Here is a 26,342-nt window from a genome sequence, read left to right on the forward strand (position 1 = left end):
TCCAAGGCCCTATGACACCATGAGTCTTACTATCTGCAAAGTGCCCTACGCGTGTTATCCTCTTAAATCCTGCCACCACCACCCAAAAGCATGTCCTAACACCACCCCTGTTGTTCAGGTGAGGAAACTGAGACACAGAAGATGAGCCACCTTGCCCTCGGTGACTGAACTTGCCCTCGGTGACTGAGCCAGGAGGCGGCCTGTGATATTAACCACCTCTCTCTTACTAGCTAGAGAGTAAATGCTCAGTAACTGTTGAGGCTTCCGGTCAAGCAGAAACGCCATCAGAAGTCTCAGCATTAGCCTAATACTTCTGCTAACATGCTAATGTGACAACTGCTTTGAAACACAGATACTTGGTTTGGAAATCTCAGAGATATCAGTACATTACATAACACAGCAATTATACAGAGGATTTTCAGTGGACTACGACCACTCAGGATATTCGCCAATTAAATGTTGAAGGGTCTTCTCTAAACATTCCATTCAGTCTCTAATGTTGATTATAATAAGCAGAGTTTTGGCAACATTTTTCTTTCCTAAATAGAATGTCTGATTCTGCCTAGTTGTGTCAACAGAGGCTAGGTTGAATGTATACAACTTGATTTCTTGATTTAGTCTTTGCCCCTTTTGAACCTGTAAGAGGTCCAGCTCACATCCACAGGAGTTGGAAGTCTTATTCTGTGACATTTTGAAACAATCCAAGAAATGCTTACTTTTCACAGGGGTTACATTTAAAGCGATCCGGTGGTCCCTGAGGGAGACCATCTCTTTACTGAAATCCAGCCCGATAGAGTATTACCAAGATGCCAAGATTCCCAGCTCTTCTTAGGAATGTGTTATATTGTTTTCTTATAGCCACTCACACATTGTGTTTGGGCCCTATTATTATATCACACAAATCACTTGGATTTTTCTTTTTGGTATATTGGTATAAAAATACCCATTATGCAAAAACACGTTAAGTAAGGCGACCCAAAATATATAGCTGATAAACCAGAGGGAGTCCTTACTGCAGATAAATTCGCACGTGTGTACCCAAGGGAACACACACAAGGATGGCTCTGGCAGTGCTGTGGTGTTTGGGGGCTGGAAGCATGTGGGTGAGTACCGCCGGGGGTGTGGACGGGGCAAGCGTGTGGAAGCACAGCCTAGAATACTCTGCCACAGACAGGAACCAACAGACTGGATGGAGTGAAACACGGATGGAGCAGCATGGATAGAGTGAACAATTAACTATCAGAATGAGGCACAATGCCTATACATAAAAAAAGTACAGGCAGAGAAAGCAGCAAAACACATTTTTATAAGAAGGCATATGAACTCGAGTATATATTGTACCTGCGTCCCGTGTATTTGGATGGTTGCCCATGGTGAGGGTAAGAAACTTGGAGGGAGAACGGAGTAAAATGGAATAAAGAAATAAAACGAGAGAGGGCCTTGCATGGACCAATGAAGACAGCGTACTATGAACTGGTGAATATGACAAACTCATCTCTGAATCTGAATCTCTGAATCCAGAGAAGGACACTTAACCCAGAAAGGTTTTCACCCTGGGTGCCCAGCCCTGTGGCTCCTGAATGAGGTGTTTGAGAGGAAGGTTAATGATTGCTGGGTGGGTTTCTTAAGCTCCTTGGATGTGCTTGGATGCTCTTTAGGCCAGAGGCTCTCAACCTTGGCTGCACAGGAGAGACACCTCGGGGGAAGTAAAAAAATCCCACTGCTGGGCCCCACCCTCAGAGCTTCTGGGATGGGCCTATGGTGAGGCCCAGGCATCTGTATTTTTCCAGAGCTCCCCAGGTAATTCTAAAGTATACCTAGGATTAAGAACCACTGCTTTAGGCTTTTGCCTTTTCCTTTCTAGTTGTGAATGTTGCATTCTTTGGCATTGGAAGAGAGACTACTGAAATCAGATAATTTTCCTTTTGCCAGACATTAATCTCATGGTTAACAGAGAGCACCAAAGATAGCATAATTCATGTATTTATTTGATTATACAATTAAAACTTTTGGCCGGGCCACTGTGTGTGCTTAGGGTGGGTACTACATAATTCTAGGGGATGTGTCCACAGTGTAGTTTAAGCAAATGGAGTGCCTTGGAGTTGACCAGTGCACAACCTGCTCTGTTGTATATAGCAACCTGTGTGCTATACACTGGGCTAAGTGTCTTGGCTACATTGGTGACCAAGATGACATGGTCTCCAGGGAAGGTGGTCACAATGGGCTTTCCTTGAAGTGTGGCCGTGCGATGGTGGGAGGTGCCCCTCAGGAGCTCAGGTCAAGGGCCCTCACCCAGTCTAAGAGAGCTTGCTGGAGGAATTAAAATTTGGATGAAAACCTGAAAGACAAATACATAGGATGGTCTAGGGTGTGGGAGGAAAGTGCTGTCCACCAAGAGGGACATCCCTAAAAGGGTAGAGAGATTTTACTGTGCTCATAAGATAACAAAGGAGCTGAAAGAAACAGTGAGTGAGTTTGATGGGTAGGGGTGAGAAATGGGTACTCCAAAGGAAAGTGAGGTCTGACTACAAAAGGACTTGTGGGTCAAGTTAAGAAGTCTGGGCATTAGGGACACCTGGGTGGCTCAGTCGGTTAAGCATCTGCCTTCGGCTCAGGTCATGATCCCAGTGCCCTGGGATCGAGTCCCGCATCAGGCTCCTTGCTCAGCAGGGACCCTGCTTCTCCCTCTGCCTGCAGCTCCCCCTGCTTGTACCCTTGCTCACTCTCTCTCTCTCGCCCACGCTCTCTCTCTAACAAATAAATAAAATCTTTAAAAAAAAAAAAAGAAGTCTGGGCATTATCACATGGGTACTGGAGAATAAAAAGAATAAAATAATCAAATATGAGACTTAGATCATTCTAGCAACAAGTACAGTTGAGGCTGTGGGGAGGCAAGAGTAGGCACAGAGGACTAGTTATGGGACTATTGTGCAGATCGGGGTGAGGTGTGGTGGCTTGGACAAGGCCTGGGAAAGAAGAGAAATGGACGTGTGTGAACAGTATCCCAGAGAGATAGGACGTGGTGACTGCCTGAGGGAGAGGGTCAATGCTGGACGGAGGTGAAGCCATTCACTGAGTTAAGGCACAGAGAAGAGGAAAAGATGGAGTAGAACAAGGCAGGGAAAGATGGTGATTTTGCTTGAATGTGCTGGTTGGGGGGGGGCTAGTGTCGCAGGCTGAGTTCCTGGGAAATAGGCTCTGAAACACAGTTTGATGAACAGGGTATTTCTTAGGGTATGTTCTTGAGCACAACACAGAAAGGAGGGGAAAGAAATGGGAGTGGGCAGAGGGAGAGAGTGAGCTGCAGGGCAGGCCTAATGACAGCCTTGGCTGTGGCAGAGTGTATTTCCCAAAGACGGCCACACCTACTTGTGGCCCATCCCACGTGTTCTTCTTAGAGTGAGCTTGATGCTCCTCTATTAAGAGGTGGGGTCTACACTCCATGTTCTTGAACGTGGGGGTACTTTTTAAACTGCTTGACCAGAGTGGTGCTGCATGACTTCTGAGGCTAGGTTATAAAAGGCAATATGGTGTCTGCCTTGCTTCCTCTCTGCCATATGCATTTTAGGAGCCTGGAGTCAACAATAAGAAGTTTGGCCTCCCCGGAGGCTCCATGTTGGAAAAAGAATGTAGAGAGATCATGTAGAAGTAGAGAGAGACACCCGAGGAAGCCAGCAGTCTAGCCCTGTGCAGTTTGAGTGTGCCTAGTCCAGGTGCCAGACACATGAGTGAGTGAGAGAGTTTTTAAATGCACCCAGCCCCTGGGTGCCTGGGTGGCTCAGTCGATTAAGCGGCTGACTTGTTTTCAGCTCAGGTTGTGATCTCAGGGTTGTGAGATAGAGCCTGGGTTGGGCTCCACGCTCAGCGGGGAGTTTGCTTGGGATTCTCTCTCCCTCTCCTTCTGTCCCTCTCTACTCCCTCTCTCACTCTTTCAAATAAATTAAAAAAAAAAAAATCTTTAAAAAAAAATGCACCCAGGCCCAACCTCCAAGCTACCCCAGCAGGCACTGAGCGGAGCAGAGATGTTCTCTGCTCCTTCTCCAACCTGAAACCGAGACCGCAGATTCATGAGCAAAATAAGTGTTGCCATTGTCTAAAGCCATTACATTTTGGGATGCTTTGTTACACAGCATTGGAAAACCCAGCCCATCAACTCACCTAGAACTAGGATGGCCTTTCGGAGCTGTTCCAAGTTGGGCCAAGATAGTGGAGGCTTTATATCCCACACTGATCAGTGATTGGATGTGGCTGCCCAAGAATTGGTGTGACCTTGGACAAGGAGGGTCTTTCCAACCAAGGCAATTCTGGAAGAGGGGCACAAATGAAGGTTGGATGTGGACAGCATTCCCTGCAGCTGGAGCAGAAAGTACTTCCTTGAAGGGGGATCTGGGCAGCACCTTGCCGTGACTGCCAAAGCCAAGGAGATATCAAGCCAACTACACAGTCTAGAGCTTGGAAGGGCATGACATTGAGAAATATCAACGTTTGGCACAGAGTTTCATCCCGTGGTCTGAGAACTGAGAACACCCTGCACTGAGTCATCTGAATGCAGCCCCCTCCCCTGACCTGACAAATCAGCATTCAGGATGATGAGCAATCTCCTTCAGATCATCCTCATGCCCACTAACATTGAGTTCCTGGGAAATAGGCTCCTTTCTATGTTGTGCTCAAAGCCACGGGGGAGTAGATGAGGTAGTCCAGGAGATTACATAGGATGAAATGAGAACCCTGGAACATCACCATTTGCCAAGGAAAAGGGGTAAGAGTGGGGAACACAAGTAGTTTCCAGGAGGAGCAGGAACTAGTAGCAAATACAGATGCAAGTCCAAGAAGGGTGAGAACACTGGAGTATTTATTGGATTTGGCAACGAGGAGGTTCTTGTTGGCTCTAGCCAGGGAGGCAGGGTGGCTGTTAATCATGTGGGGGAGCTGTGATGAGATGTATCCTGAGCTGCTTCCTGGCTGAGGTTCCTGGGGCAGAGGAAGGGACTAGAACTAAGAAAGACCCCTGGAGGATTAAATGAGGGTTGTCTTGGGATGGGCCCTCTGCTCAGAGCAGAAAGAAAGGGGCTGACAACAAAAGCAGCACAGAGTAAGATAGGAAAGAGTAAGTGAGTTGAGTAGCTAAAAGTAAGACCATAATCCATCAGGGAGATGAAGGACCAGCTAAAGGAGCTAAAGCCAGGAAAATATTTATTATCAAATACTCTTCAGGGTTTACACAAACCAAGGCAATTTAGAGGAGGCTCTCATTTAAAGAGTCACATTAGTAGCCAAGAGAGCAAATGTGTTTTGGAATCAACAGAATTTGGTTGGGTTCCCAGCACACAAAGTAGTATCTCCTTGGAAAGCTACTTAACTTTTCTAAGTGTTCATTTCCTTATCTGTAAAATGGAGATAATTATGCCTAACTTGCTACTTTGCTGCAAGGACTATGGCTCATCCATTCATTCGGTGAGCATTTACTAAGTTTCGCCGTGTGCCAGACACCACACTACAGATGAGCACTGAAACAGGGATCAGCACGGGCCGGCCCATCCCCTCCTGGAGCTTGTGCTCTAGTGAGAGAGATCAGCATTAAATGGACTATAACAATATTGACATCACTGCAGTTGTGGTCAGAACCACAAGGCAGAAGAAAGACAAAGGATGTTAGATGCTGAGTAGTGCCTGAGACATAGCAGGGGCCGAAGGAATGGTATTTACAACCACCCTCACCATTGGGAAGGTATTTAATGGCACCATGTTCAGAAAAATAATGCAAAGAGATATTTTATATTCAGCATCGGCAGCTTCCCTCTCTCTGCTATTTTCCCCTCCTTCCCCTCCTGGGGGAACTGTGGTATTTCACATTTTTCTTATCAAAATTAGTACTTAAGGGGCGCCTGGGTGGCTCAGTCGGTTAAGCGGCTGCCTTCAGCTCAGGTCATGATCCCAGGGTCCTGGGATCGAGCCCCGCATAGGGCTCCCTGATCAGCGGGGAGTCTGCTTCTCCTTCTGACCCCCCCACCCTTGTACTCTCTCTCTCTCTCCAGTAAATGAATAAAATCTTAAAAAAAATTAGTACTTAATTAACACCATTAAATACTTCCGGGAAGAAGCAAGCAGACCGGGAGGAGAGAGGGTATTGTTTCTTGGCCTTCAAAATTACACATGAAGTTGGAGGCCTGTGTCACTTGAAATGTAAACTTACACTTGAAATTTTTACACATGAAAACAAAGGTTTTAAAAGTGTTTTCTCTTCATACATTCATTTATTAGAAACAGCACAAAGATGCTTTCTTGTGATGGTAATCTGTGCAGTATATTGGCGCCTCTTTTGGTTTTTTTAAATTTTTGAAGTTATGTTGACATAAAACTGACTCATTTGGCAGGAAATTTGCCAGTGTGAGTCAGGAGTGAGTAGGAGAGACATTTTACAACTTATCAGCCAAAGAGTCACTGCTAATAGCCCCCACTGGGACAGCATGTTCATACCAGGCATGGGATTTGATACTCTGCACAACTCGGTGACATACTAACCCCATTTTACAGCTGAGGAGGTCGAGACTCAGAAGTCTACAGAGCTTGCCCAAGGCCTCAGAACTGTGATTTGACCCAGGCCATATGTTTCCCAAAGCCCAGTCTACCACACCAAGCTGTGTTTGGAAGAGGAAGAAGCCGGAATGGGGCTGTGATGCTGGGTGGTCTCTGTGAGGAGGTCAGCTGAGGGGTTCCCGGCTTCTACCCCAACTGCCACTCGCTCGACACACCCTCGCCTGCTTCAGCAGCCTCCGGTCCCTCACACATGCGTGACATGGAGTCGAGGACAGTGTGACCAGGCTCTGAGGAAGACAGCAGGGTGGCTAACGTGAGCCTGGGCCTGGGAAAATGCTGACTGGGCTGGCCCAGAAAGGAAATTGGGCAGGTTCGTACAGCTGCAGCAGCTTTGCCAGAAGTATGTTGTGCAGGTGAGAGAGAGAGAGAGAGTGTGAGTGTGTGTGTGTGTAGGAATGTGTGTGTGTGAGAAAGTGCGTGTGAATGGATGAGTGTTCTGGGAGCTGGTGTGTGTTCTGCACATGGATATGTTGGAGAGCCAGTGTGCATAAGACTGGTTCCTGCATGTGTTCCTGCGTGTGTCTGAGGGCACATGTGTGTGACTGTGAGTTGTGTGTGGTGAGTCTGTGTGTGTGTGTGTGTGTGAGAAACATTGTGTTTGTGTGTGTGTGAGAGAGAGACTGTGTGTATGAAGGGTACAACTGAAAAGGTTCAGAAATTAAAGTGCTATTTGTGGGTTACTCTGAGGCATACGTGCTCCTGATTGACTAGGACACCTCTTTAATTTTCTTTAAGGGGGCATCTGAAGGAACAGAATCCCAGCGTTACCTGAGCCACTAATCCCCAGGAGTGAAATTCCTACACACCAGCAGGTATTATTTAGAGCCTTTCTCAATTAGCAATCATAACACCTGAAGCTTTGAACAGTTGTTGTATGTTTATCTTTCTCTTCAAGTTCACTCTGTTGGCTCTCATAGCCAGCCAAGTTCAAACAACCTTCTGTCTGGCAGCCACGCACACAGCGCCCCCAGCCCCCACCCCAAAGCAGTTATAACCAGACGGAGGTTGGAGCCGATTTCCATGATCTCTGTGTGTGTTCTTCTGCCTTTTTATTTAATTGAGCTTTAAGATGTGCCTACTTCCATCAAGGATTTGAGGTAGCTTACAACATTAAAAACACGCACCTGACAAAAATGCTTCAGAAACACAAAAAACTCAGATCTAACCTCAAGCCACAGGAGAAGAAAGCTGTTCCAAGTGTGTGTGTTCTGGTGCTTAATTTTCATGGATGGTGAGACACATCAGAAATGCAATACCGGGTAATGGTTAAGATTGAGTCGTCAGGAGTTACCCTGTCTGGATTTTAATTATTGTGCTGTTTGCTTAAATTCTCCAAGCCCTGCTTTCCCCATCACTAGAAATGAGGACAATGATAGTACCTACCTCAGCGGATTGAAAACCAAGTAAGAGAATGTATATAAAGCACTAAATGCAGTGCCTGGCACACAATAAGCAATCGATTCAGTTGTGTTGTCATTTTTACTGCCATTGTGGAATTTTAATTACACCCACATTGCCTCTCTTTTGGGTTGTGTGCACAGATCTAGGTGGGACTTCTACCTCTTTGGCCCCCTGTGAAGACAGGTGACGAGGATGTATTACTGGAGCGCTGTCATCCAATAGCCCCAACGTGGACACCGTGGCAGCAAGGTTTGGCCTGTGGGCTCTGGGAACACCAGGTGTGCAGCTGAGCTGAGCTGTGTTGGGGTGATGCCACGCGCTCAACTGCAGGTCAGGTCCACTGAGACTATTCCAGGGCCATAGTCCTAGAAGACCCACGGGCCTCTTTCTCGGCTGACTTGAGTTCTGCTGCTTTCTGAGAAACAACTGCTCTTCAGAACAACTGGTGTCAGAGAACGCTGGTAGCCTCTTTGGTGGACACAGACTATGGCCCGAACGCCTCCATGTGGGTTCTGGACTCCCCCCAAGATAACTAGACACACAGCCATCATGTCCATTATTTTCCAATTATCATCAGTGGCCAGTGAGAGATGATCTATCACTCCTCAAATGTAATTAAATACTCAGGAGAATCCCACTGAGCCCTCCCACCTCCCAGCTACCCCTTGGCTTTGCCTCGGTTCCCCACGTTCCTGAGGCCAGGGTCATCTGGACAGGCGGGCGTGTGGGAGTTACCCCAAGAGCTATCAATCTAATCCTGCCCAGTATTTGTTTTCCACACGGATGTCTCCCATTCTCTCCCTCCGGCCAGCAAGATGGGTTCAAGGGCTGCAGTGATTCATTTTTTATCTCTGTGTCCCCATCCCCGTCTCTCACCCTCTGGTCTGCTTAGTGCCTGGCACTTGGTAGGTACTCCATTAATGTATTGAATCAGAGTGTGAGTATGAAAGCAAGTAAGCAAAGGCATGAACTCTTTCACAGAGAAAAAATGTTAAAGCAGAAGTAAACCCTACAGGCTGTGAGGATGAGCACCCACAGGTAACAGGCAGGGACACGGAGACTGTGGCTCCCAGGAGACGTGCTGAGCCTCGGCAGCAGGACTGGAGTCCAGGGACCCCACTGTCGCTGCACTGCTTCTTATTTCCCTTGTCAATCCTCATCTCCCGTTCTTCTCGGAGAGAGACTCCAGGAGTTTGCAGGGGGGGTGGGGGGAGGGTGTCTGTCAGCCCCGCCTCTCCCTGAAGTCACTAGTTCATTAACTAGGGTACAACTTAGCCTAACCTCACAACAAAACCGAATCAATAAATATTGATCGAATGCCTACTATGTCGACAGCCAGGTGAGAATGAGCGAAGGCAGGAAGCACAGAAGAGAGAAGCTGTGTGCAGCTTATCTTCCTTGTTAGTGGTCAGTCTGACACCCCAGGTCACATTCACGAGACAGTCCTGAGAAGGCAGCAGGCATGCTTGGGGGCTTGCGGCTAGGAAAGATAAGGTGGGGAGGTCTCCACGGGCTCTGGAGAAAGCCCCTTTCTCCCTCAGGCAAGACGGAGGGGAGGATGTTGTGTAAATAATGAGTCCAAAACTACACCTTGTTCATGTACCAGAATTCCAAGAATGATTAAACCTGACTATAGCTCCAGGATAAAGAGAAATTTAACATTGCAACTGCCCGTGCACTTTCTCTCCGTCTCTGTCCCTCTCTGTCACACACGCACGCACACACACAATGTGGACATCTGCTACCTCCTAACTGGTCCGTAAGGAAAGCAGTTTAGTCTGATAGAAAGGTAACACTGGGTGCACTCAGAAGACGTTGACTGCTGTCCCTGCTCAGGCACTCATTCCCATGGTCCTGGCTTCCTAAGTGCTCCAGAGCCCTACTTGTCCATTTTTTAAAAGCATAATACCAGTATCATTTATCTGCTTTATAAGGATGCTGTGATTACACAGCTTCATAGATATAAACAATCTTTAGAAGCTGAACTACTGTATGCTCCACACAGTTGAAGTATTCTTGGAAAGGTGACTGTGGACTTCAGCTGATTGATAGGGTAAGTGTCCTTATAAGAGGAAGCACCAGAGAGCTCACTGTCTCCTGGCCCCGCAACCCCCCACCCCCATCTTTACCATGTGAGGACACAGTAAGAAGGCAGTAGTCTGCCTTTGGCTCACACCAAAGCTAAATGGGCTGGCACCTTGATCTTGGACTTCCTAGCTTCTAGAACTGTGAGGAAAAAAAAATTTCTATTGTTTAAGTTACCATCTATGGTGTTTTCTTACAACAGCCACAAAACAAACCTCAGTAAATTAAAAAGGATAGAAATAATACAAAGTATGTTTTCTGATCACGATGTAATGAAATTAGAAATCATTAGCGGGAAAAAAATTGGGAAACTCACAAATATGTGGAAATTAAACAGTACACTCTGATATAACCAATGGGTCAAGGCAGAAATCAAAATACTTTGAAGGAAATCAGAAAATACTTTGAGGTGGGGCCCCTGGCTGGCTCAGTCAGAGGAGCCTGTGGCTCTTGATCTTGGGGTCATGAGTTTGAGCCCCACCTTGGGTGTAGAGATTACTTAAATAGGTAAAACTTAAAAAAAGAAGAAGAAGATAGTTTGAGGTGAATGAAATGAACACATATCAAAATGTATAGAATTCAGCTAAAGCAGTGCTTAAAGGGAAAGTCATAGCTGTGACTGCTTATATTAAGAAAGGAGAAGGATCTCAAACCAATAACTTGATCTTCTACCCTGAGATACTGGAAAAAGAAGCACCAACTAAACCTAAAAATGAGCAGAAGGAAGGAAATAATAAAGATTAAAGTGGAAATTTAGGAAGAGCTGACAAGAGGGCAGAAGTGGAGTGGAATCAGCGACACACCTTCCGCGGGCTCACCTGTTGGGGTGGACCTTGATCAGTGGCTGGACATGGCCTACAAGCAGTTGACACAGCTATATGGTGCCCAGCAGCAGCGAGGCTCAACCTGGGTTTGCAGAGGAAGCAGCACTCACTGCTGAAGCGCCTGCCCAAAGCCAAGTAGGAGGCTCCTCACATGGGGAAACCAGAGGTGGTTAAGACGTGCTTGTGGAACATGAGCCATCCTGCCAGAGATGGTGGGCAGCATGGTGGGTGTCTATAATGGCAATATCTTAAACTAGGTGGAAATCAAGCCCAAGATGATTGGCCACTACCTGGACAAGTTCTCTATCACCTGAAACAGGGCAGGCCTGGCATCAAGACCACCCACTCCTCCTGCTTCATCCCTCTCAAGGAGCCTGTTCCACCAATAAAGGCACAGGCTTCTCTAAATTAAATTAAGTGGAAACTCAATAAAACAGAGCCTAGAAAAACCATAGGAAAAAAATCAATGAAACCAAAAGCTGGTTCTTTGAAAAGAACAACAAAAGAGACAAATCTTTAGCTAGACTGACTAAAACTCACCTATAAACAGGGATTTAAACAGACTTTTTACTATAGCTAGGGCCCTCAGACCCCTGCTCATCCTTTACAATGGCCCAAGAGGCTGAACTTTTAAGAGCTGGTGGTGCGGCCAAGTCGGAGGCCAGACTGGAAATCAAATGTCCTGATCCCCACCTGGGGCTTCTGACACTCTACCCCCTTATCTAATTTCTCACACCAAATCAAGTGCTTGTATGTCAATTCATATTTGAAAGGCAATAGGAAAACCAATGAAGAGAACTTTGCCATGATGTAAGTTGAGAAATATCCTTGAGTAAGTCAAATCACTGCCTCCTACTTGGTCTTCTGCAGAAGTCAACAAATGTCCTAATTTGATTCATTTGAAGAAGGGATTACTCTTCTAAGCATTGGACCTATTTTCTCTGGTTGCTTAAGAACGATCCAAGGCCATATTAGATGTGGTAAGAGAGAATTTAAATCATGCTTGAATAAATAGCTGTTCTCTTTCAGGGTCATTTTGACTCTTTTGGGATTATAATCCTGGACAGGAAAAAGTTGGACAGTGGAGGAACCAGGGTGTGCACTGTATTAGAGACTATGGTCTATTTGGGGGCAGCAGAATCCCCAGAACATTCCCTGCATCTCTCATTGTACTTCAGAAACACTGCCCCAGGATGGGGGGCGGGGCAAAACCTGCAATGACCCTACTCTGTGTGATTTCCGAGAGAATGCTTGATTCTTTTCTGAGGAAAGATGAGCCTAGAATTACTTCCAAGAACAAAATCAAAATCTCGGATGCTGCTCTGATGGGAGTCCCTAAGTTGGTCTCCCTATCGAGCAAGCATTTTATGGCAGCCCATATTATCCCATATAAGGGCAATGACCACTCTCAAACATCTAGACTTTGCCCCTTTTAAGTAATATTTTCTCGGAGCATTCCAGCAACAAACATGCCTTCACAATACCAGCTGAGCTTGCTCTTCTCCTTGATATGAATTTAATTCAGCTAATGAGAGAGTAGAACCTGAAGGCAGGGAGAGGATTTTAGTTGTAGTCAAATGAACCTGGGTCAAAGGAAGGTGTCTTATAGTCATAAAAACAACAGATATTTACTGAGTACTTCCTATCGCCAAATCATGTTCAAAGTACTTTCTGTGGATTAAGTCATTTAATCTCAAAAATTCTGATATAGGTGCTATTATTGACCCCATTTTATAGATAAGAAAACTGAGGCAGAGTAGTTAAGAAATCTGCCCAAGGTCACAAGAGGCTGGGCTCCATTAAGTCTTTTTTTTGGAAACCATGCCACATAACCAGCCTTTTGAGGGAGTCAGCTTTAAGATTTGGCTCTACCAAGTACTATTTGGAATCATATAAACAAAGCCTCTGTCTTACAGTTGAAAAGACAAGTCTAGAGCATTCACTAGTGTTAATGATAGAAGAGATAATTACATAATGCACAATCATATAGCTCTAGTTTCAGTAGTTAGAGACCACCAAACCACAAGTCTATTTGATAGATCCTTCTAAATAATTCTGGATCTTTCTGGGAAAGGAGAGAGCCTTGCCCAAGGATTCTAGACCCCGGCTGCTCATTAAAATCACCTGAAGAGGTTTTAAAAAGTACTTATGCCTAGGCCCATTGAATCAGAATCTCTGGGGCAGAGCTGGGACAACTGTATATACATTTTTTAATCACCCAGGGGAATGCCATGCATAGTGAAGGTTGAAAATCACTCGATTTGCCAGTATTTGATATATTCTTGCTGCTTGGCCACACCAAAGCTCTGTTTAGTTAAAAACTCACCTGGTGAGGGTGGAACAGGTTTGGGGCGTCCTAGAAAAGCAAAGTCAGGATGGCTGTTGGTGTCTTGAATTCTTTCTGTGAATTAAGACCCACTCACATAGCGTGCAACCACTGTCTTCCATATAAACAGGACATTAAGTTAAAGAAGGTACGTGCTGGAGCAAACACAAGCTTTTGGAAGTAAACTGGCTTGTGTCTGTCTAATCCAGAAAGGCATCAGCAGACCTACCTGATAGCCACACATATCTCAGCTTTGGCCTTTCCCTGTCTTGGCATGCAAAGGCCTGAGGGTCCCAGACTAACCATCTGGCATCAAAGCTAAAATCAGGCTAAAATCTAAAGATACTCAGTTATTAAAACAAAACAAAAAAAAAGTGTGGGCCAGAGGAAGGACAGGCAGTCTCTCCCAACAGAAAAAAATTAGCCCGCTTGCCCACAGGGCAAGTGCTAATGTACAGGACCAGAGTGGAGAAGTGGGAAGTTAATAGAATGCCATCTCTCCAGCCTGCCCCCCACAGCCCTCCTGAACTACATAAACAGTCATTTGAATCACTTTGCTTTTCCTTTTTTATCCTGCACAATGCTAAAGACCATCCCTATGGTGTTTATAGGACTAGTTATATAAAACTGCATTTTGTCAGTTTGAGTCCTTTTTTTTTTAAGCCTGAGATCAAACAGAGGTGAAGGAAAGTGGGGAGTGGGGTTAAAGGATCCATTTGAGATGTTTGCCTTGGGTTACATGAGAGGGAAAGCGGAGCATGCAATATTGGGCCCCGAGACCTGCAGTGCAGGTCTTTCCCAGCTTCCTACAGCATTGTACAAAAAGGAGAGGCACAGGCTGACCCCCATACCTAATGCACCCAAGGCAGCACCTTGAAATCCTTTCTAAGGCAGAATTAACACGAAGACTGAGTTAATAAAAGCTCTCTGATGAGCAGCAGTGATGAACAGTGACCAAAGCATCAGGGTCCAAAGAAAACAATTACAAATGGAAAAATAGCTGAAATTGTTTCTTATGTTTGTCAATGAAATACAAAGTGTGTGCTAAGTGCATTGAATGTCTCAGCGAGTTCTATCTGTGACCAATTTACCTGTGAGCAGATACTGAAGACAGACGATGTCATTAAATGGTCACAGTAGCACGCTAGTGGTCTTGCTTCAAATTCCAAAACCTGCGAATTTTTATGAGTTGTCCTCTCTTTTGCACATGTCATAGCATGAGGAAGGACTGAGCTGCAACACCCTCAATTCCCCACCCCCTCATCTTTCCTTTTAAGTTCTGGCCCATATGCTAATGACAAAAGGAGCACCGGGAGGGAGGGCTTTCCACTCCAAGATCCTTTGGTGCGCAGCATGGGCTGGAGTCAGGGAAGGAGGGGGTTCACCCCCACCAGAGACAGAGTGTCTCAAACAGGAGCCTCTGCTTTTTTTCTGAGGAGGAAAGCCTTCATGATGAGGCTGATCATAAGGAGAGATAGGGATACTGCTGGCCAAGATTTCTTAACCCTCTTTATTTTTGGTTTGCATATTCACCGACAAAGATCCTCATTGTTGAGAAGCTGTCTGAAACCTTTTTATATGCATTTAGCCAAAGTGAATTTGCTTTCTCTAATCCCTAGAAGGAGGGAGGAGAATCACTATTTATTAAATTTTAAAGTATGTTAGGTGCTTTACAAACACTCTCATTTTAAATCCTGTAACTACCCAGTGAGGTCAGCATTATTACTTCTCTTTTATACAGATAAAGAAAATAAGGTTCAGAGAGGGGAGATAAGTTTTCCAAGGTCACACTGTAAGCCCGTGGTGGAGCCAGGTTTCAAGTCTAAGTGTACTGGGCTCGGGATCTTCACTCTTGTTCTCTATACTAGGTAGAGTGCCATTTTCTCCTTTCTGTCCATCGTTATCTTTTTTTTTTTAAGATTTTATTTATTTATTCATGAGAGACAGAGAGAGGCAGAGGCAGAGGGAGAAGCAGACTCCCCAATGAGCAGGGAGCCTGATGCAGAACTCGATCCCAGGACCCTGAGATCATGACCTGAGTGGAAGGCAGACATTTAACCAACTGAGCCTCCCCCGCGCCCCGTCCATTGTTATCTTCCTCCAATTCTCTTGCCTCCTGTCCTGAAGGGTGGTTTTACTGAGGACAGCATCTTCCCCCCATGCTCTCCTTGTTCCTAACGACAGAGCAGTTGCCCCTGACTGAGCCCCCAGATGGCCTTACCACGAGTGTGGGAATTTCTGGGCAATTGCAACCCTGATGACCTTTTGTGACCAGAAGAAAGGATACAGAATAGCCTGTCTTCTGATATTCCAATCTTCCCTTTCTCTAGCTCTTCTCATGCTTCTTCTTGATAAGATGGGGACATGTCTGTTCCAGCTTAGGTCATACAGGTTAAAAGCTTGGGCTCTGGAATAAGATAGAGCCAAGTTAAAATGCACTGTGTTTGGCTTTGTGTAAGGGACTTCAGTTTGTAAAATGAGAGTGATCCTGGGATTTTGTGAGCAGTACACGAAATAATGCAAGCCAAGAGCTTAGAGCGGCAGCTGGTACATAGAAGGGGCCTTGGTAAGTCCTCCTCATCCTCAGTGTCCTCCTCTTTATTCTTATTATGATTTCCCCCGGAAATGGGAGGCAGAGCGGGGTGCAGAATCGTACATCTGCCAAGATGGCAGTCTGGTCTGCCGGCTCTCAGCCATCAGCAGGTTCTCGGGGGCTGGTAGGGAAGCTGAGTAGGGGACAAGGGGGGATGCAACCGAGGTAAGTCCTCTTGTCTTTGCCCTTTCCTCAGGCTCCAGAGACCTCACTGGTAACATGATTAAGAATTGGGAATGGAGGCTGGAGGATTGTGGGGAGCAGAACAGAAAGAGCTACCAAGATTGAAACTTACGTGAAATACAACTGTATGAGCACAATGGAAATAATGTGGGTTTGGGATTTCACCAAGTAGACTCCAATTTGCCTTCACTGCTTTTGAGCATTTTTAACTTTGGGCACATTATTTCATCTCCCCGAGTCTCAATCTCTCCATCCTAATGTTTATTGAGCTGCTTCATATGCCAGGCACCTTTCTGATCACTTTTCATATCTATCTACCTATCTGAGGGCTCACATTCACATGTTGTTGATATCCTAGTGTATTTTATGCCACTTCCTAGTGAGTATCTCTTGAACCATACATTGTGCTGAAACTAGGGATGCAACTGTGAGCAAGGCGAGCATGCTCCTTGCCCTTATGTAGCTTGTATTCTGGGGGTAATCTCAGGTATGAGTGAATTATCTTGTCTAGCACATAGTGTAACTTTGTAAATGTCAGTTCTCTCCTCCTTTGCCATAATTCACCTCTTGGTGCTCCACGGAGTTCAACTATTAAGCTGATCACATATAATTGACAGTTTTAGAATCAAAAATGGTTAAGGAGCCACAGTTGCGTATGGTCTAACAGAGCATGGAAGGGAGAAGACCTGCCTTGATTTAAAGCCATAATAGTAGCAACAACCTCCCCGCGGATGCTTGAATGGCACTTATTTTTCTTGACTTCTCAGGTAGGCAATTTTACCCCTTGCTTTGTTAAACCTGGTTCTAAAAGCACGGCATCAAAACAGACTGTTGAATGCTCACTGAGGTAGAAAACCAGAGCCCAATAGCAGCATCCCACACTAGGAGCCAATAGGTGAGAAGAAGGGATGGCAGGTGAAACAGCAAACAGAGGCAAGCTGACTGGCCCACTGCCCACCTGGACAGAGGGACTGACCAGCTAACCCAGAGCAGGGAAACGCAGCCAGACTTTCTCCCTGAAGCCAATCTAAACAAGAGACAAGCACTCCAGAAAAAAAACAGTATCATTTTGAATCCAGGCAAGGCATTGTCAAGGGGGATGCCAAGAAAAATGTACTCTGCCCCAAAGTAATGCTCCTTCTGCAAAAATTGGGCAGCTCAAAGAATTTGACTCTTTTAGCATCTAAATGCCCCCACACAAGCATTTGATTATCAAATCTCATTAATAGTGCTCTCAAGGACAATTTTCTATCATTATGGATGTATTGCTTTACCCTTTTTAATTAGGATGATAATGTCCAGGGTAAATAAAGCCTTCTTTGCTAATTTCAATTGTGCACAATGAATACCCTTTTTTTCTTTTCCTTTTTTCCCCCTTTCCCCCTAGGGTTCTTTGGACTGAATTTACTCTGGTTCCTGAAGTGTGGAAAAAGTAAACAAGGTTATGTTTGGATTCTACCCTTCAATTTCTCTGGACTAAAACATACTAAAGTACCAGAAAGTTATCCCAATGAAAATAATTATTCTGTGGTATGAGAATAGTTTCAGAAAATGTTTTAGAACCAAAAAATCCAGAGCTTTTTATAATTAAAGAGTTGGGTGAGGGGATACTTGGCCTATTTCCATTTGCTTTGTATTTCCACAGAAAGGTAAACAATTTAAAAATTCATGTTAAATTTTAGCTAACTGGGTATTCAGGTCATTACAAAAAGGATCTCACATGGTAGGTTAAATATTTCACATGATTACATCTTATTCAGATACAAGAACTTAAGTAATCAATATAAAATTTCTGAAAGATGAGATGAAACAAAGGACACACACACACAAGGAAATAAAAATCATAGAAATAAGTGACTTTAGTCTTTCCTTGTGGCCCTTAGTGATCTTAGTCTAGTAAATGAGAATTGACTTATCTCTGGGGAATGTGCTAATGGTCCCCAGGGTTTAGGTATCCATCACCTGATACAGCCAGCTTGTCTCTGGAGAAACCCCTGGCCGAGAGCAGTCTGGAATGGATGCCTCGCCTCACTTATGAGAACAAGAACATCTCCCCAGCCTGTTCTGAATGCTGTTCTGAGGCTAAAAATAGGGCAAGACTTCTTAAAGGGTTTGAAGTTCTAGGGTGGAAAATAACTTGTAACAAAAAAGCCAACAGTTAGGTGGGTAAGGTTATGGGTGATTATTGTATTCTTTCTTCCCACAGTGATTATTGAAATGAATTCCACTACCTTTGTAGAAAAAAATTAGGCAATAAAAAATATGTGATGCTATAGGGACGCCTGGGTGGCTTAGTTGGTTAAGTGTCAGGCTCTTGGTTTGGGCTCAGGTCATGATCTCAGAGTCATGGGATTGAGCCCTGCATGGATCTCTGTGCTCAGCGAGGAGTCTGCTGGAGATTCTCCCTCTCCCTCTGCCCCTGCTCAAGAGCTCTCCCCCCCCACCTCTCTCTGTAAAATAAATAAATAAATCTTTAAAAATATATATATGATGCTATGTAAGGTAACTTTTAAAAATACTATCTTAATTGGCCCATTTAAGGGGGTTTTATAATGGTTGGCTTTCACCTCAATTACCATTTATATAGAGAGACTTGCTTGTAGAGCAAACCTTAATGGTACTCCACAAATCTATAAAACCTCTCTTCTATTTACCATTATCAAAAAATAGATTTTTTCACTTTTTAAAGTCTCTTTTATCCACAAAATCCTTGAAAGTGATCTCTATTATATTCCTAACAAACATCAAAAATATATGGGGGGGAGGGGGGTAGGACGATGGGTTAGCCTGGTGATGGGTATTAAGGAGGGCATGTACTGCATGGAGCACTGGGTGTTATACACAAACAATGAATCATGGAACACTACATCAAAAACTAATGATGTAATGTATGGTGATTAACATAACAATAAAAAATTTAAAAAATATATATGGGGTGAATAATGTATAAATAAGCCTTTAAAAACCTATATTTCTTTGATTATAAGAAGTAATATAAGCCCACAAAAATTTTAGAAACTATAAAATAGTGCCTAAAAAAATTTCCCATAAACCTAACAATTGGAATCAACTCTTGTCAGTATTTCTGTGTAAAGGCAGGAAGCTCATCACAGCTGGGAGCTCCTTTCCAAGAGACTCTGGCCCCCTCAGGTGAGGGTCAAGGATGCTAGAGCTGTTTCTTCCCCTTATAATGGAAGTGATTTACTTGAACATTAGGGAAATATGAGTGAGAAAACAAAGAGAGTCTCTATGCAAACTAGATTGAATGTTTTGGAAAGACTCCACGGAGGCAATTTATTTTTTATTTTTTATTTTTTATTTTAGAGAGAGACAGGGTGGTGGTGCAGAGGGAGAGAGGGAGAGAGAATCTTAAGCAGGCTCCATGCCCAGCACAGAGCCCAGTGCGGGGCTTGATCTCACAACCCTGAGATCATGACCTAAGCCAAAATCAAGAATCCGACGCTTAACCCACTGAGCCACGCAGGCACCCTGAGGCAAGATTTTTTTTTAAATAAAAGGGATTCCGGGGCGCCTGGGTGGCTCAGTTGGTTAAGCGACTGCCTTCGGCTCAGGTCATGATCCTGGAGTCCTGGGATCGAGTCCCACATCGGGCTCCCTGCTCAGTGGGGAGTCTGCTTCTCCCTCTGACCCTCCCCCCTCTCGTGCTCTCTCTCTCTCATTCTCTCTCTCAAATAAATAAATAAAATCTTAAAAAAAGGGGGGGATTCTGCACTCAAGTTGCCTGGAAGAGGTCTGATTTCAAATTGAGATGGAGCTTTTCTCAGGCACTGTATTCCATGTTCTAGAACAGACGTGGACAGGACGGGCACACGGTGGCTGAGGCAACCACATGCGTCCTTGTATACTGCTGGCCAATAATCCACGATCTGGAAATTCATACTGTGTGGACTTCAGCTTCCCAACCTTTGAGATAAAATCCCCTGGCTGAAAAACTCCAAATCTAGAGGACTGGAGAGGCTCTCAAGGGCATCTGCTAGTTCCATACACTTTTGAGGATTTACTCCCAATCCTTCAGTTGAATAACAGTTTATTTATTTATGTATTTATTTATTTTCATATACCACAGCCAGGTGGGATTTATTCTAGGTATGCGAGGTTAATTAAATATTCAAGAAGCAATTAACAATCAACCTGTCATACCAACAGGCCAAAGAAGAAAAATCATGTGATCATATCAATAGATGCAGGAAAAACATTTGACAAAATGAAACACCCTGAATAACAGTTTAAGTTAACTAAAGCTTTAACTAAATACCAGCTCAAGTTTTCCCCTGCTGCCCCAGGGAAAGGACCCCCTTCTTCCCCTCATTGCTTTTCTTTTTGGTTTTCATGATTTAGAAGGTGCCCCAAATGTTTAGGGATGAGTCAAACTCGACCAAAGCTGTATTGGTCCAGACTCCTATCCAGATCTACTCTATTTAAGAATATTGGATAACAGGAAGCATAGTCTGGGGACATTCCTGGATGGAGTCCCAGCTAGGTGCCAAGGCGGGAGGAGGACTCCCAGAGACATTTTGGCAGGCAAAATGAATGGACTGGACAAGAGCCAGCTCATTTTCCATTTGTACCTCAACAGAGGCAAAACTGCCCTGATAGTCCAAAAGGCTCTTGCAGTGACCTCTGTTGACTTTGTCTATTGGGACTGTATTCCTCTTCCCAATATTGCTGTGGGGACCCTTACCCTTGTCCCAGTGGATGCCATCTGGGTCTATTGGTCATGGTGCTGGGGTGAGCAGGCAGGAGGCCATTTGGCCAGAGCTAGGCCAGTTAGATGTCTTCTCCCTGGGATCTGAATCTTGAGCTAAGGGCCACAAAACGGTGTGCCAGCAACTTGAGGAGACCATCAATTCATTCCTGCTGACTCAGAACCTGAGAATAGCCCCAGTTCCTGTCCCTCCTTTGCCTGAATATTTGGATTTCTCCTTGATTCTGTCAGTTATCCGTTTCCACTGAAATCTGTTTCTGGCTGAAGTATCCAGAACTAATATCTTCTGATTGAATCCTGAGGGACATAACTCATTCAGTCTGCGTGTGCATGCATGTACACGTGTATGTATGTGTGTGTACATATGTACTCATATGTGTGTGTTTTGCCCTGCAAATTTTTACAGTCAATCATATAACAAATACACAGTTGGTTTACTACATGTATTCTTTTCACTAACATCTAGGCCACTGAGCTAGGAACAGAAAGTAGAAAAGGGAGTAAGATTCAATGTTTTGCTATGACGATGTGGGGTGTATATGTGTGTGTGTGTGTTTTGCCAGAAGAATCCCACAAACTCACCACACCATGTTTTAGAAGACACCTAATAGATCGTGAGCCCAGTCCTTCTAAATTGGTGGTGGTGGGGTTGGTGTGGAGAGTGGGAGCTATTTCTCCTGCATGATCCTGCCTGCCATAAGGGGAACACCTGATCTAATCTAGACCAATCATATTTTTCTCCTAGGAACTTAGAAGGGGGAAGAGGCAAGAGGGGTGGGAGGGAAGGAAAGAAATGTTGAGAGAATGAATTGGTGGGTTTCCTCCATGTGGGTCAACCATAACGACTTGAGTGGAATGGAAGCCATCTTCTGCCCATTGAATGGCTAAGTAGCAGAGAAAGGCAGTTTGCCAAGAAAGAGGAATGGTGGGACCGTCAGAGAGAAACCAAGAGCTGAGGCAGTGAGGGGGTACTCTGGGCTCTGTGACCACACAGCTGTGGGCCACAGTTCCTTTTTGAGACCTATTTGCACATCTGTCTTTGGATTCTGTGAGACCCCTGGATCCTAATAATGTATTCCCGCTTGCACAACCAGCTCAAATACTTGCAAGTCAGAGTCCTAACTAATATAAGCATGAATTCCTAGTGCTATGGGAACCCAGCCTATAGAATGACATTCTCTAGGGGTGAGAAGAGACTCTACAAGGCTATTGTGCCACTCCACTGAATCCTCTAAGTGAAATTAGTTGGATTCTGTTTCATAATGGAAAACAACTATGTACAATGTAGGTTCCTGTTTTTATATTTAGGGTAACTACTCCCAAGAAACTTGTAAAATTAGATTCCAATACTGGTATATTATGCTTTTGTTGCTGTGTTCTAATGCAGTTCAATACCCTCCATTTGTATGTTCCATGAACATAGACCATATTCCCACCACAGACTAAGATTTGAAGCAAGTCTGACATTCACATTGCCCCTCTACAAGGACACCATCAGAGGTCACACAGTGAATTTTACCAATGTAGGCTGATACTGCACAGGATGTAAAACCAAATCTTTTCTTGTGACAGCTGCCATGACCAAGGAGAATTCTTTGATCCCATCTAAATTTTCATTGACTTTATTAATAGAGCTACCTAGAGGGTACTGTTCATACCTGTGCACTTATCAATAGAACACACCACTGATGATTTTATTTTTTTAAATATTTTATTTATTTATTTGACACAGAGAGAGACCACAAACAGGGGGAGCGGCGGGCAGAGAGAGAGGGAGAAGCAGGCTCCCCGCAGAGCAAGAGCCCGATGTAGGGCTTGATCCCAGGATCCCGGGATCGTGACCCGAGCTGAAGGCAGATTCTTAACCAACTGAGCCACCCAGGCATCCCTGGCCTCCATCTTTAATCTTTATTTTGTTTCTCACCTTGTTTAGAACATAGGTGGGGAAAAAAAAAGTACAATTTACTGGGGGCTTCTTTGGCAACCCCAACAAACCATTCCTCTCATTTTTCCAGTCCTGTTTTGCACATGCTGAGTTCCAGTGTTTCCCAATCGCTGGTTAGGGCAGATACATTTTGCTACATTCAATACTTTCATAAACTCACATCTGTGAAAGGTTTGGACATCCTGACCTCAAATTCATAGCTGCCTTCTGCAGCAACTTCATTGACTTTATTCACACATTACAACAAACTCTTGAAATGTGTATCCTCTTTTTCAGTTTGGCAATGTTTTCATCCTGTTTGGTCTCATTTATCCTAGTTCTAGTTATGGGTTTTTATGACAATTACTAATTTGTGTTCTCTAGGTAGTCATTCTGTATGTAATAAACACAGCAATATACATTTCTTGTCGGAATCCTCCCTAATCCCCCAAGGGCTGCCGGTCTGCCTATTATCAAAGGCAACAAGAAGCTCCTAACGTGGTTGGACACAGGAGATCTATGTCATGAAATTTGTGGGGGCCAGGTCTGGGGCCCCTCTTTGGGACAGGCTATCTTCTTTTCACAGGGCTCAGATGCCTGGAACAGAGCGGGTACGGGTGGTGGGCTGATCCTGGCTAAGGACCCATTTTGCATTTCGCCCCCTGGGGCAACTCAGGCACCGGGTGACTCACCAGCGCTATCTCCCAGATTCCAAGCCGGCAAATTCCACCCTCAGACTTTCCTTCCCTTAGCTTTTCTTTCCCTCCCAAACTGCCCATTCTCACTGTTCCTATTTTTTAAACTAGAGAAGTTTGGTTTCAGTTCAGATTCTGTAGACTGGTGGATACTTGGTGAATTCCTAACAGCTGGGGAACACAGCTAACAGCTGAAACAAGAAAGGGTCAAATTAGAAAGGGAAAATGTCTGGGGTAAAATATAACATCCAGGAAAAACAAAAAAGGATTTCAATGATTGTGGAGAAAATCTAATCAGTTACAGAATCCAGAATGAAAGCTACTTTCTACGAGACATATAGAACACTCTAAGCTCTCCTGTAAAACTGATTTGAAGGGCACCTGGGTGGCTCAGTGGGTTCAGCGTCTGCCTTGGGCTCAGGTCACAATCTCCTGGTCCTGGAATTGAGCCCTGCATTGGGCTCCCTGCTCTGTGGGGAGTCTGCTTCTCCCCCTCTCCCTGCTTGTGCTCTCTCTCTGTCAAATAAATAAATAAAATCTTTTTAAAAACCCCTGATTTGATATTCCAAGAAGACGCATGCACACCTACATATTACACAGTGTCCTCACACATGTATAAAACTTTTACAAGCCTTTGTTTTAATAAATTATTAAAAACAAGTTTTTGCGATATTTTTTAATGCTTATTGATTATTTGAGTATCCATTTTTTGGAATTGCTTATTCCAGTTCATTGGCTCATTTCCCATTGGATGTATTTTTTCTAAAGGTTTTATTTATTTATTTGACAGAGAGAGATGGCGAGAAAGGGAACACAAGCAGGGGGAGTGGGAGAGGGAGAAGCAGGCTTCCCACGGAGCAGGGAGCCCAACACAGGGCTCGATCCCAGGACCCTGGGATCATGACCTGAGCTGAAGGCAGACGCTTAACGACCGAGCCACCCAGGTGCCCCTGGACTGTCTTTTCCTTACGGATTTATACAAATCTTTCTTTCTTTCACTCTTTCCTTTCTCTTTCTCTTTTCTTTTCTTTTGGTCTACTCCAAGGTCATGAAGGTATTTTTCTGTGTTATCTTCTAGAAGGCTTATTGTTTTACTTTTAACATTTAAAATTACAATCTACCTGGATTTAACTTGTTTTGTGTGAAGTAGGGGTCAAGTTCCTTCCTTCCTTTAGATATCCTATTGGCCCAGATTCATTTATTAAAAAGACCATCCTGTCCCTACTACACTGCATGGAGCTTTGTCATAAATGAGGATGTGTGGTTCTATTCTGTCCATTCGTTTTTCAAGTTTGCTTGTTTTTCCCTAAGCTTTAAAAATTACCCATATGTTTTTTTTTTTTTTTAATTACCCATATGTTGGAGGCAGGGTCTCAGATGGCTCTGATGATCCCCACCTCCTCATATTCATATCCTGGTTTTGTTCTCTCCCAAATTGCATCAAGATTGGTTTGTGTGACCAACAGAATACAGCAAAGGAATGGTGTGCCATTTCCAAAATGAGGTTATAAAAGATGCTGATGCTTCTGATTCCTTCTCTCTTTCTCTGTCACTTGTTCTACCGGAAACCAGATGTCATTCATTGATAATATTCAGACATCCTTGTGGAGAGATTCACATGACAAGTAACCGAGCCCTCCATCCAACAGTCCATGGCACAACCATGTGAGAGAATTCTAGCCTTCGGATGACTGCAGACCCAGCTAATGGCTTGACCCCAACCTCATGAGGACCTTGAGCCGGAACCACCCAGCAGACCTGCTCATGGATTCCAAACTTTCAGAAACCAAGTGAGATAATGTTTGTTGTTTGGGGCTACTATATTTTGACAGTCTGTTACACAGCAATAGATAATGAATATACCATTGTTTCATTTAAAAATGCTTACATATTCAAAAATACAAACAGAACTCCTAAACTTGTACTTTTTATGAGTTGTTTCTGTTGAAATGTCAAAGGCATTTTTAAAGCAGAGAATTGTCTAATAATTAATGCCTTACACTCCATAAAATTACAGGCAGCTCTGACTTTGAGTACACCATTGCCCCAGAAAATATGTGGCAGCAACTGACAGAATGAGAAAAAAAGCAAGATTAAATTTAAGATGCCAGGATAATTTCTGGGGATCCTTCCTTCTGGACTATTTGTGATTCTGATGGAAGCCCAAGAAGCCTATTTTTTAAAAAAAATCCTTAGAATTAAGAGCAATCACCTTTCTTCTTCCTTCTTCTCTTTTTTATTCCTACACTGCCAGTCTTTTTAAAAATTAATTAATTAATTTATTTTTAAGTAATTTCTATGCTTTTATGCCCAATGTAAGGGCATGAACTCAGAACCCCAAGATCAGGGGTTGCGTGCTCTACTGACTGAGCCAGCCAGGTGCCCCTACACTGACAGTCTTGAGGTACTTAAGTTAAACTGCTTTAAATACCCATGGAAAATTCAGTGAGTACTTAAGACACAATGTGCACAGCAGTTTGCCTGGAGCAGAGTCAATGAAGGGGATTGTTAGAAGGTAAGGCTGAAAAAGTTAAGATGATGTCCTTTCTCTCTTGGTCCATAGAGCTGGGATAAGCAATACATGATTCTCCATGGGCTGGCCTTATTTTCCCCAAGTCTTGTGCGCTCATTCTCTTCATGTCTGACTCCAGGGCCTGACCATGAACTTGTCCCTGAGAATTCATGAAGCTCCTTGGTTTCTGAGGACCTACCTGGCTTTGGGGAACCTGTTTTCTCATCCAGTTTCTTTCTGCTCCCTTTTCTTTCTTGGTTTGGGCATCACCTGATGTTTTGGGAAAGGAATTCCCTGCTGCAAACCTGGTCCTTAGGAACTTCTTCCTTAGCTCTGTCCTCACTGGCTCCCAGTAGAGAGTTGTCTCATTTTGCTTAAACATCATATTTTCAAATTGAGTGCCCACCCCAATGCATGTGCACACATGTGCGCGCGCACACACACACACACACACACAACACACACACACACATACA

At 44.3% G+C, this 26,342-nt stretch overlaps 1 long non-coding RNA gene and 1 pseudogene across 1 annotated transcript in view; one reads left to right on the top strand and one right to left on the bottom strand.

Annotated features, from left to right (window-relative positions):
* LOC112822971 (small ribosomal subunit protein uS19 pseudogene) overlaps positions 1 to 11,319 on the top strand; it is a 38,013-nt pseudogene extending 26,694 nt beyond the window's left edge.
* The window catches only part of LOC141372821 (uncharacterized), a 68,992-nt gene that overhangs the window by 29,318 nt on the left and 13,332 nt on the right, over positions 1 to 26,342 (bottom strand). The gene's annotated exons all lie outside the window — the stretch shown is intronic.

This window comes from Callorhinus ursinus, unplaced genomic scaffold (assembly GCF_003265705.2).
Source record: "Callorhinus ursinus isolate GAN/ISIS: 27379988/994484 unplaced genomic scaffold, GSC_fseal_2.0 scaffold5, whole genome shotgun sequence".
In the NCBI taxonomy this organism is placed as follows: domain Eukaryota; kingdom Metazoa; phylum Chordata; class Mammalia; order Carnivora; family Otariidae; genus Callorhinus; species Callorhinus ursinus.